This window comes from Lynx canadensis, chromosome D4, assembly GCF_007474595.2.
Source record: "Lynx canadensis isolate LIC74 chromosome D4, mLynCan4.pri.v2, whole genome shotgun sequence".
Lineage (NCBI taxonomy): Eukaryota > Metazoa > Chordata > Mammalia > Carnivora > Felidae > Lynx > Lynx canadensis.
In genome coordinates this window covers 73,667,800-73,680,364 of record NC_044315.2, presented here as the reverse complement: position 1 = coordinate 73,680,364, position 12,565 = coordinate 73,667,800, and positions in this window count along the sequence as shown.

Sequence of the window (12,565 nt, the reverse complement as noted above, 5' to 3'; positions counted from 1 at the left end):
AACACAAATCTTTTTGTGCATTCTGGTTAATCCATAGAAAAATAACTTTTTAGAATGGAAAAGCCCATGTTTTTCCTTCTGTGTGAGTCATGGTGTTCTGTAACTCCCCATCTATTAAATCAATAGCCTTGTGGCTTCAGGGCAGAGGCCTAGGTACCACCCAGAGTCTAGACCAAGGATATCATTGCCCAACTTCAAATCAAACTAGAGTTCTGAGGCAAGATAATAGCCTTGAAAGATAGGCTTTGTTGAGAAAGATTAAAGTCTTTACATTTTAAATATTTCTTTATTATCAAGAACAGAGTCTAGAGGTGTCAGACTATTGAATTTTTCTATAGTTACATTATAGAATATGATAGGTAAGTTCCCATCAGAGAGAGAGGGGAAGGTGAGGAAAGAAGCAGAGAGAGAATTATATGGACAAGAGACTCAAGTGTCCTGGCTCCTCCTCCAAAAGAAATCCCCAGGATCGGGGTAGGGAAGGACTAGGTGGTAGAAAGGTCCCATATATATTACAGGTTGAGGGCTGAAACAAAGTGCACTTAGGCCTGTTTTACCTTTGTTACTTTGGGGGGCACCTCTCCACCAGCATGGACAGCCTCAAGAAATTCTGGTGTGCTATAATTAGGCAAAGAGAGAGAGAGAGGGAGCCCAGTTCCCTGGGTGTATCCCACAGGGGATTCAAAAGTTCCTATGCCTTTGCAGGGAACACAGCTGAGGATACCAGGGTGTAAGCTCACCACCAGTGCCCATAGTGAGGGCCAAAGGCACCCTAAGCAAGGGAGCTACAGGATGAACTATAGAATCTGGAGACTAAATAGTACTGGGCCAAAATGCAAGGGATGTAGTACCAGCTAGAGCCACTGAAATGGGGACCTGGTTAACAGGAGACAGTGGCAGAACTTCCTGGGAACAACCATGCAGCATTTCCAGGACACTGTCCTCTGTATTGGAGTGCCTTGTCCTTCTTGTTCTTGAAGTCACTGTCCTTAGCTCTTTTCTTTTTGAGATTTAAATGACATATGACATTGTGTACATTTAAGGTATCTACATACCGATTCAATACATTTATATCGCAACATGATGGCCACTGTAGTGTTAGCTAATGCCTCTATGGTGAATCACATAATTATCGTTATTTTTTAGTCCTTAGCTGTTAAAGTGCCCTGTTGGATGTAACTCGTGGTCTGAACTCTCCACACTGAAATGTGTTCATCACATACCAATGAGGACTTGGATGCCTTCCTTGCCACTAGACAACACCATGGGAAAGAAGAGAGAGAAGCAGCCTTTTCTTGAGCAGTGATGAGAAACCATTGCCCCCAGGGAAACTTACTTCATCTTTGCTTATAACAAAATGTTCCTGGGGCACCTGGGTGGCTCAGTTTGTTAAGCATCCAACTCTTGATTTTGGTTCAGGTCATGATCTCACGGTCGCGAGACTGAGCCCTGCGTCAGGCTCCATGCTGAGCGTGGAGTCTGCTGAAGATTCTCTCTCTCCTCCCTCTGTTCCTCCCCTACTTGCATGCACTCTCATTCTCTCTCTCTTTCAGAAAAGAAGGAAGGAAGGAAGGAAGGAAGGAAGGAAGGAAGGAAGGAAGGGAAGGAAGGAAGGATCAAAGGAAGGAAGGAACAAAGGAAGGAAGGAATGAAGGAAGGAAGGAAAGAAGGAAGGAAGGAAAGAAGGAAGGAAGGAAAGAAGGAAGGAAGAAAGGAAGGAAGGAGGGAAGGAAGGAGGGAAGGAAGGAGGGAGGGAGGGAGGGAGGGAGGGAGGGAGGGAGGGAGGGAAGGAAGGAAGGAAGGAAGGAAGGAAGGAAGGAAGGAAGGAAGGAAGGAAGGAGAAAGGGAGGGAGGAAGGAAGGAAGGAAAGAAAAACAAAAAAACCCCACAAAATGTTCTTGCTTAATGTTAATGGAATTTCCATCATTGGTCTAGCCTTGTGTTCTAGATAAAGTTTCACAAATAGGGTTTCTCTTATATGTCAGCTCCATTCAATTGGTGGAGAGAATTTGAGCCACTGTGTTGAAAAGGATTCTGAGGTTTGGTCTGGCTTAATAGGAAAATATTCATGATCAGCTAGTGATGTTTGCCCCAGACTTGACAGTGGTGTGGTGGCACTGGGGCCAGTTACCTGCAGTCCATGCTCTGAAGCCCACATAACATATAAATGACGTAGCCTTTACATGCTGTTCCTGCAGTTACGGAAGCCCAGGCTTACTGTCATCCTGCCTTCTGCTGACCAGGTTAAACATCCTTGGATTTTCCCTGCTCCCTTCAGTGATACGGTTTCTAGACTCCTTGTTAGCACTGGACGGTTTATTTTTGCCCTCCTGTAAAATGGGACACGCAGAAACAAACATATTCAAGCCTCAATCCAGAGGCTCTTCACACACTCATTGAGCATCTGTGAGTACCAGTCACGTTCCAGATTCTCTCATCGGCGCAGTGTGAACAAAGACACCACTGCCTGACCGGTTTCTGTGTGCTGTGACCGGGGAGGGTTGCAGGAGATTGCTACCTGTCCTACATTGGTCACGAGCAGTCTGTGCAAACATCTGGAGTCACCATCTGCTGAACCCCCTGGGGTCTCTGCATGCCTCCTGCTGCAGAGCCCCATCATCCTGACGCTGGACCTCTATCCTGGGGTTGAGACTCAGGACAGGGCCTCCCTTTCGTCTCTGTTAATTCCATCAGACTCGGTTTGACTCAACTCTCCTGTCTGTTGGGGTTTCTGTGACTCAACATTGGCAACTCACCACGTGTGTTCTCAGCCAGTCCTCATGGAAATAAAGGGGCTTGACGTGGCTCCAGTTTCTAGCAAGATGGAAAAGCAAAGCCAGCCCTACCGCCAGACTGGGCCTCACTGCAGCACGTATGCTTCGTCATCCCTGGCCAATCGTCTCACACACCGGGTTCCTCCATCAGTGTCCAGCAAAGTTGGGAACCCACAAGCATGTGATACATTCCACATTCATCAAAGAGCTGTTGCTCATCGGTTGTGTGCCAGGCATATGTGTGAGTGTACGACTATCCTAGCCTTGTGGAGCTTACATTCCGGTGGGGGTGGGGGTGGGGGGAGACAGCCAAGAAACTTAGTAAAGTATATAGCGTGTTGGGAGGTGACAAGGATGTGGAGAAAGAAAATGTAGTTGGAAATTGGCATACCGATGAATGGACTGCAGTGTTCAATATGGCGGTCAGGTGGGCATTATTGAGAAGGTGACATTGGACATTGGAGCAAAGACGTGAAAAGATGTGAGGGGGTGAATCCTGCAGATACATGAAGTGAGAGGCAGAGGAAACAGCAAGGTCAGTGTGGCTGAAGCGAAGCAAGTCACAGAGGAGGCTGGTAGATAAGGTCCGGAAGGCAATGGGGGCAGACCATGCAGGGTGCGTGGTCCATGTGAGGATCTGGTTTCTTCCTGGGGTGAGACGGGCAGCCATTGTGGGAGTGATGTGATCTGCCATATGTGTTTAAGAGGCAAGGGTGGGAGAGGAGACTAAGTCAGGGAAACGGGAAATGGAGCCCAGAGACAGGCATGAGCTGTCCAAGGTCACACAGAAAGTAGAGGACAGAAGCAGGGAGAGGACAGTTCTCCCTACTGCTGCTGTCCAAGACCCTTCACCCCACCCCTAGCTACACCAGGCACCCCGCTACCAGCAGTCCAGCGGGTCAGAGGAACCTCAAACCAGCCCCTAAACCCCAAGCGAAGCTTTCATGAAGAAATGGAGAGAGCAGCTCTGTGATTACAGCCTTAATTTTGCTCTGATTCAACACAGCTCTCCCCTCCGGCATGATTAGTCAGGTACCATTACCATTTTGTAATGAGATTAATGAGAGAATTCATTCAGAAGTCATTATCTTACCTAATAATGACCTTACTGATTACTGTATCTCCTTCAACTAGGTTACTGATTTTGATGAAAATATAATAAATATAGCTTGCAGCACCTGGAAATTTGTTCTCTGCCTGGAATAGTTCTGAGGTGAAGACTTATTTTTAAGAATTTCTTGAAAGTGATTAAATATTTTGGTTCTCCTGAGGCGGTATTTCTGTGTTTTCACAGATGACATTTTTGAAATGTATGAAATATTTGATGATAAAATATTTAATAAGCCTGGCGTTCATATTTTTCAGACATCTGTTTCTACTTTGAGACTGTCTGAATGTGATTTTACATGAAATTTCTATTTGCATGTTGTGTTGGTTTAAGAAAAGGGCTGTGTTATGCATGACATATGCGTCTCATAAAATAATGAATGCCCGCGCCTCGCAGTCCAGAAGATATTGTACAAGAAGCATTGTGGTCTGCCTATTAAAATTCATCTAAGAAAATTATTAAATAAAAACAGAACCATTTCCAGAGGGGTAATAAGGCAGCTCAACTCTTATTAATTGAGAACCTACTAAGTACAAAGGTACAATAGAGAAGAAGGGATTAATATGACATGAGTTTTGTCCTCAAGATTCAGATTGAGTAAAGGTTTCTTAAGCTCCTACACAGCGCCTGCTGTTTTTAGACTTGTCATTTTATTTATGGGCTAGAATGGTAAAAGGACATAGGTTTCTGGACTCAAATATAGGGGGTTCGAAGGCTGCTTTATTTTTTGGTCACCATCAAGTCACTTAACTTCTCAGTACCTCAGTTTCAACATCTGTAAAATGGGGATAGTAACTAACTCCTTGGTTTATCGTAAGGATGAATAACAGAACGAGAAAACAGATTCTAAGAGGTTAAAAGCCTTTCTCAAAAATCACAAGTCTAACTAGTAGTGAAGCTGGGAGTCCCAGCCCCTCGGATTTCAAGCTTCAAGGCCATTCTCTTGTGACATCCTCTCTCTCATCCCTAAAGTTCAACCTTGTGAAAACAAAACAAAGTTCAGTGTGGGGACTTGGCATAAGCTCTTAGGCAATTTTCATAAATCTAAATAGTTATTGTACGATACCCACTTCACTCCCTGTTCGTCTTAATCCACGTGTCACCTGTAAAGATGGATGAATAATTTGGAAGCTTGATTGATGTGGGTTTTGCCTTATGACTTTCCTCGAAGTTAATGGGAGCCATGCGGTCCCAGATCCATGAATCACCCCAGCTGGAAATGCTCCATTAGAAGGAAAGGAAACAAAAGATCAGTCGAACGCTGGGAAAGCAGCCACACTCTGTGCTAAAATCTTAGGGTAATAAAACTTGGCATTTGGAAGTATGGTGGGGGTGCAGTGAGCACTGGAGTTGGAGTCAGATCTGGTCCCAGTTGTGCCACCATTCTTGATGTGGAATCCTGAGTGCGACTCACTTCTCCTCATTGAGCCTCGGGTTCCCTCGGCTTCCTCATGGGATTGAGGAATTATAACATCACCGATTGTGATCGAGGGCCTCCTATATGTCAGGTCCGTTCTGAGTGCCTCACACACATTATCTCATTCAATCTTCTCAACGACTCACGAAGCCTCCTTAGCCACATTGTGCAAATGATGAAATGGAAGCACAGAGAGGTTAAGTAACTTGCCCAAGGCCGACCAGCTAGAAAGTAGCAGAGGCAGGATTTGAATGTAGGTGGGCAGACTCTGGAGTCCTGGCCCATAGCCTCTACCCCTACTGTCTTGTGGGTATTAAGGAGCTTTGTGCACATGTGAGGCCTGCTGTTACCATTAGCTACCATCCACGGTATCCTGAATCAGGTTCTCAGTGTAAAAGGGACATCAAAGAAAATGAAAAGAAATTACGTTTATGACAGTGGAAGACAACCTGAGGCACAACTGTGGCACACACAAGCATCGACACATCGCTTCCTGGTTGTCCGGCTAGGGAAAGGGACATGGACAAGAAGGAGCAAAGTCCGGGGCAGAGCAGCCCTGCAGGAACAGTTTACGAAAGTAAGAGTCAAAGCTCTATACAGACACTGACCAGCCTCCGTTCTCGAGTTTGTCTGCCTACATCCGCATATGCAAAACCGAGTGGGAAAACTTCTGGAGGCAAAAGCTAGTATATCTTGCTATTCCAAACATGCTAGGTCAACCAACAGTGACATCACTCAGGGCTGGTGCAGACTCTCAAGGCCCCAGTCCCAAGGTCTACTCCGCCAGAATCTACATTTTCACGAGATACCGAGGTGAGTCCTTTGCGTGCGACAGCTGGAGAGGACGTCTTCTAAAGCCTCGTGCAGACAACTTGGGGGGACAGGGGGATCATGCTGCCGGTCCAGAGGTAGAAATTTTGACCCAGGAAGCAGGTTCTGCTTGAGAGATGCCTCGTTTGTGTTTTCTCAAAGGCAAAGGACATAAAGTCATGGAAATTAAACCACAGATAGTGTGGAGACATGTAGTAGACACACACATATGGAGGGAGGCTGGGGGTAAGCCCTGGTGTTTTTATTGGGGAGATAAGTCTCAGTGCAGTAACCCGGTAGGGATCAGACTTGAGTGCGGGTCTCATCTGAACCCTGACGCTGCTGCCCTGTAAAACTTTGGAAAAAGCCAGATTAAGGAATGGACAGCTGGATGAGTGCTCAGGGCACAAATCCATGAGGGAAGCTAAAAGATCACTAGAATAAATTGGTGAGCTAGAAGAGGGTTTTACTTCCACCAAAGTACACAGCGCCCTCCAGTGGAAAATAAAAATAAAGCGTTCCTCCCAAGCACCGTCGTCTGCAGGGAACAGGTCATGGTGGTCTGAAATTCTGCAAAGGTCTGTTCCATGGAGTTGGGGCTGTTTTACTGGAAACTAGTGGCTTATTTCATTATGTAAATATAAAACCCTTCAATCCACCTGCCAAAAAGTTGTACGGTTCAGCAAATTGCAAAAGAAAACTGAAGCGTGGAAGAACCACAGGATAGCAGGGAACACTTGGCAGACAGTTCTCAGAATGTGGATATCACTTCTGCCTAAGGAGGCAAATTAGTAACTGAATTTCCCTTTCTGTACGATTTCTATTAATATAAAGCCAGTCTCTCTTTGCCCTCGTGAAATAGATGCTAGACAACTATTTAAGGACATTAGTTGGAAGGGTTACCAACTCAACCACCAGCCTGAACTGCTCATGGCCCTTAATCCCTCTGTGCCACTAGGTGAGTCTCTTCCCCACCCTGTCCTTCCCTCCTCGTAGGCAGTAGGGGGCTCAAGGGAAAACGTAGATTCCAAAACCATAAGCAAAGAGCCTCACACCATCAAATCCAGCACAGAAACATCCTGCAGAAGAGGCGAGAACATCCCGGGGCAGCATCACTGGTCGCTGCTCCCCCATGAGCTGTCCCAGTAAAGAAACTTGATTGAACACCAGACAAGGACAAAGAAGCAATAAACGTGAGCCCAAACACCCAGGCCTTCAGACCAAATTGCCATGCGTCTTTCAATAAATACTTTGTTAGCACTGCAGGGAATATGGAGATATTTTATTGTAATGTTTCCCTTGAAGAGCTTACAAGCTACTGGAGCTAGTGACTCAACTCCAGATTTTGGACCTGGACAGACTTGGTTCCAAAACTGTCTGCCACCTAATATCTAGGTGGGGCTAGCAAGTCATGGTACTTATCTCAGCGCTGGCTTCTGAGTCTCTAATGTGGCAAAACAGTTCCTCTCCTTAGGGACTGCTATGGTGAAAGCTTCATTCCTCTTACCTTGCATCAGACATGGGGATCAGACACCACGGGAGCAATGCTCTGACCTCTTGCCCCCATGCCTCCCTCTACACCCCCCTCCCACCCCCACCCACCCACCCCCCCCTCACACACACACAGAGGAAGACTGAGCTACTGGGGAGGAGCAACAGACTTTGGACCACAGTTCCCAGTGGGTGGAGCTAATTCACTAAAAGGCTATGAGACCGGGGGATGTTTTCCGGTTTTGTCCCCCCGCACCACGCTAGTGCAAGGCAGAAATGCTGAGTAAGTGGGTGACTCTGAAGTCCAAACTTACCCCTGGTGGGCTGTCCCAGGTCCATGGCGGGAAAGTGGAGCACAGTAAAACCTTTGACCACAGATAGGAGGCCATGCTGTCCAGTTTATCGATAAAAAGCTCACACTGGTCTCCATTCGCCAGTCTCCTGGATCTTCTTTCCATGGGGTCCTCATTTTGGAAGAGAAAGAGAGAAGTGTTTTTTATTGAACCCCTAAAAGCCCACTTAGGACATTGTGGGAAGAAAATGAGAGCTGTATAAAGTACCTGCTTCTAATAGGCATCAGTAAAAGATTACTGCAGTCATTGTGGTTCAGTTAGTAGCCCAGAGAGGAGGCTTTTTATTTACACCTGAGAAAGATTAAAATTACCAGTAGGGGATTCCATGAGGAGATCACGCATATAAATTGATGCTGGAGAGATGAGAGCTGACAGGGCATTCAGACAGGAAGACTTACAGGAGTAAAGCTATGGACGCGGGAATATTCTCCAGTTCATTGTAACCTGGCTCCTATCTTGTTTCCTCATGCCTTGCCATGTGTCCATCTTTTTTTTTTTTTTTTTGAGAGAGAGAAAGAGAGAGAGAGAATGAATGAAGGAGGGACAGAGAGAGGGGGGACAGAAGATCTGAAGCAGGCTCTGTGCTGCCAGCCGAAAGCCCAATGTGGGGCTCGAACTCACAAATCGCAAGATCACGACCTGAGCCAAAGGCGAATGCCCAACCACCTGAGCCACTCAGGCACCCCCATGTGTCCATTTTTTTTTAAATTTTCGGGGTGCCTGGGTGGCTCAGTCGGTTGAGCATCTGACTTCGGCTCAGGTCACGATCTCACGGTCCATGAGTTCGAGCCCCATGTTGGGCTCTGGGCTGACGGCTCAGAGCCTGGAGCCTGCTTCTGATTCTGTGTCTCCCTCTCTCTCTGCCCCTCCCCCGTTCATGCCCTGTCTCTCTCTGTCTCAAAAATAAATAAACGTTTAAAAAAAATTAAAAAAATAAAAATGTTCATGTTTATTTTTGGGAGGGAGAGAGACAGAGTGACAGCAGGGGAGGGGGCAGAGAGACAGGTGCCACAGAATCCGAGCTGTCAGCACAGAGCCTCATGCGGGGCTCAAACTCACAAGCCGTGAGATCATGACCTAAGCCAAAGTCAGACGCTTAACTGACTGACCCACCCGGGCGCCCCCCCCCCCCACGTGTCCATCTTTGATGTCACCTTATTTCCTATTGGACTTCCTTATGGTCAAATTCACCTTCATCCACTCTGGCTGGTCTTTCTGTTCTCATAGCCATCATCCACAGCCAGCCATTGCCCCAATCTCCGTCCTCCCCATTCCCCCCATAACGATAGAAGTTTCCCAGAAGCTACATGTCCCTGCCTCCCTTGCAGCTGGGTGTGACCATGCGAGTCGGTCCTGGTAATGGGATATGAGTGAAAGTGATGTGTCTGACTTCTTGGTCACGCCCTTGAAGCGAGGAGACCTGCCCTTTCTGCTCCTCTCCACGTTGGAGGGTTTGTCCCTGCTCTTCCTCCTGCTCCTCCTCCTGCTCCCCTCACAGCAAGCCAGCTTGAAGACAAAGGACGTGTCTTCCAGATGCAGAAAAATCTAGAAGGAATCTGCACCACAGACAACTTTGTAAAGCAGAGGCTCCATACCAACCAGGACTTTCAGGTGAAAAAGCCATTAAGTATCATCTTATGTGAGCCACCATTATTTGGTCTGGCCATACACTGCCAAAATTATCCTCTCTATTACTAGCTGCCTACCACTGGTAGATGAGGGAAGGGCTCCTGGAGGGGGGAAGGGCAGGGATGCATCTCCAGGTAGAGGGCACAGCATAGACACAGGCATGAAAGCTGAATGAATTCACAGACCTGCAAATAAACTGGGTATGTCTGGGGCCAAGTTCAGGGTAGAAGAAGAGTGGACAGGGGTAAGGCAAAAGAGGCTGCCAGGGTCCAGAGCAAGCAGTCTTTTACGGAGAGATTTGGACTTTGTGCTGAAGTCATGGAAGGGTTTGGATAAGTGAGTTCACCTTATAAGTGAATTATAATAGTTCTTGTTTTAAAAGTTTATTTATTTATTTGAGAGAGAGAGAGAGGGAGAGAGGGACAGACAGACAGATGGGGGGGTGAGGGAGCAGAGAGGGAGAGAGGGAATCCCAAGCAGGCTCCACAATGTCAAAACAGAGCCCAATGTGGGGCTTGATCTCATGAACTGTGAGATCATGACCTGAGCTGAAATCAACAGTCGGATGCTTAACCAATTGGGCCACCCAGGCACTTCTGTAAGCAAAGTATAAAGACAATGCTTGTCCCAATATGCAGGGAGTTAGATGAGAGAGCCTCCGTTAGGGCTATCCTTACCCCCAGGACAGAATTGCCCACCTACTGCTGGAGACACATCCCACAGTCTTCTCCAAGATCCACTCCTTAACGAGAGAGAACCTACAGACCAAAGAGGAAATCTGATTTCATCTGCTGGTTATAAAGAGGTTTCTCTAGAACTATGTCTGTCACCCTTCTAGACCTCAACATTGAAATAACTGAATTTCTATACCCTTCGGAGATATATCCCTAGCCAACTGATGATTATTATTTCCATTTCTAGAACACTGGGTTGATCCATAAAAAGCCAATGGGAAATTTTCATATAAAGCCATTCATTGTTTCCTCATTGTTGGGCCTTCAACAAGATGGAGAAGTTTGTTCTTAAACCTTCAGCTGTCATTGGAGGCATCACCCAGAAACAACTTTTCTAAAGCTCGTCAAGCCAGCGTGGACCACAGTGTATTTAATTCCTCTCCCCCTCTCCAAGAGCTGGAATGGTAATTCCTTCACTTCCAGAATCCCCTCAAAGCCCACAGAAATTGAATACAACTTGGTCAAATTGGATCAAGCTGACCTAAACCTTAAACTCCTAGTTAGTGAAGTGGGTTTTTTTTAATGTTTTTATTATTTTTGAGAGAGAGAGAGAGAGCGCGCGCGCACAAGCGGGGGAGGGGCAGAGAGAGAGGGAGACACAGAATCCGAAGCAGGCTCCAGGCGCTGAGCTGTCAGCACAGAGCCAGAAGCAGGGCTCAAACCCACGAACTGCGAGATCATGACCTGAGCTGAAGTCAGACGCTTAACCGACAGAGCCACCTAGGCACCCCTAGTTAGCGAAGTTTTATCCAACTGGGCATTACAATTTTTCATCTGGGTTCATATATTTGCCTACAAATATCATAATTGGATGGAATCATGGTTTTTCTGGGAATTATTTCTATCCTCCACAGAGCCACTTCTTCACTCTCATAAAACACGCTTGACAAAAGGAAAGGAAAAAATTCCTTGTTATGGTGATTGGTGCCTTATTTCTGTGTTTTCCTAGAAAGCGAAATCAAGATAGATGCTTGATGTATTTATACAATTTTGAAACAGCAACCTTGTTTTGTCAGAGAAACAGACTCAGGAGTACTGCCCCCAGTGCGCTGGCATGCCAGAGATATGTATTGTCATTTTTAATCCTTTTAGGCTAATTTCCTCATCTGTCAGGGTGGAGAGTCAATAGATACTGTCTCAGGTTGAAAAATTGTTTAAAATTTTAAATGATGGCAGACCTTGCACAATGTAGAGTTGAGATGACATTGTTCATTATGCCTCGTCTCCCCCCTGCATCCCCAGCCCTCTTGCTCCAAACACACAGCAATAATAAATATGAAGAGAGAAAGTTAAAAAGACAAAGTCCAGCTCAAAAACAGGAAGACAAGAAATGAGAAGTGGGAGAGGGGGCAGTATTGGTGAACCTCCAGGGCTCCAGGCTGGGAAGCAGGCACAGCAGGTGGGAATGTGGATCCCAGGATACGGCAGGAGTCACGGCCTCCAGCAGGAGGTAGGGCAGAGATCCAGGCTCACAGCTCCGCATGAGGGGTCTGAAGGGGTACCCACCCCTCTTAACAGGAAGCTGACAAAGTCTGTTGACAGCTCTCAGGGGTTACACGTTGCATGAAACTGTAAGCTTAGGGAGACAGAGGAAGACCAGGGCCTTCCAACAGGACCTCAGTCAAGCTGCTGACTCAAGTGAAATCTGCAATATGCCCAATGTCATGTCTGGGCTAGAGCCCCAGGCTGCTAATGTAAGAGTTCACTCTGCACTAAAGGCCCCCAGGGGTTGGGTAGAGATAGTCACATAACTGCCAGATGGGGAAGAATGCAGGGAAAGAAAAGAGATCGCCTGCTTAAGATGAGCCTGTAAACCAAAATTCAAAAAACAGATGAACAAGTGGTATCAGTGAAAATGGCAAAGGAAGGACTTCCAAAAACTCTCTTGCGCTTCATAAAAACAAGAAAACTGAAAGAAATGTCAGAATCAAATTTTCAGAATTCTGGAAGTTAATCAAAGGTCTGTAGCAATCTCAGGAACATCTCTTTAAGAAAAAAGGCTAGGGGCACCTCGGTGGCTCAGTCAGTTAAGTGTCCAACTCGATTTCAGCTCAGGACATGATCTCGTGGTTCATGGGACTGAGCCCCAGGTTGAGCTCTGCTCTGACAGCACAGAGCCTGCTTGGGATTCTCTCTCTCCCTCTCTCTCTCTGTCCCTCCCCAACTCTCGAAAGAAAGAAAGAAAGAAAGAAAGAAAGAAAGAAAGAAAGAAAGAAAGAAAAGAAAGAAAGGCAGCTAAATTTTGGTAA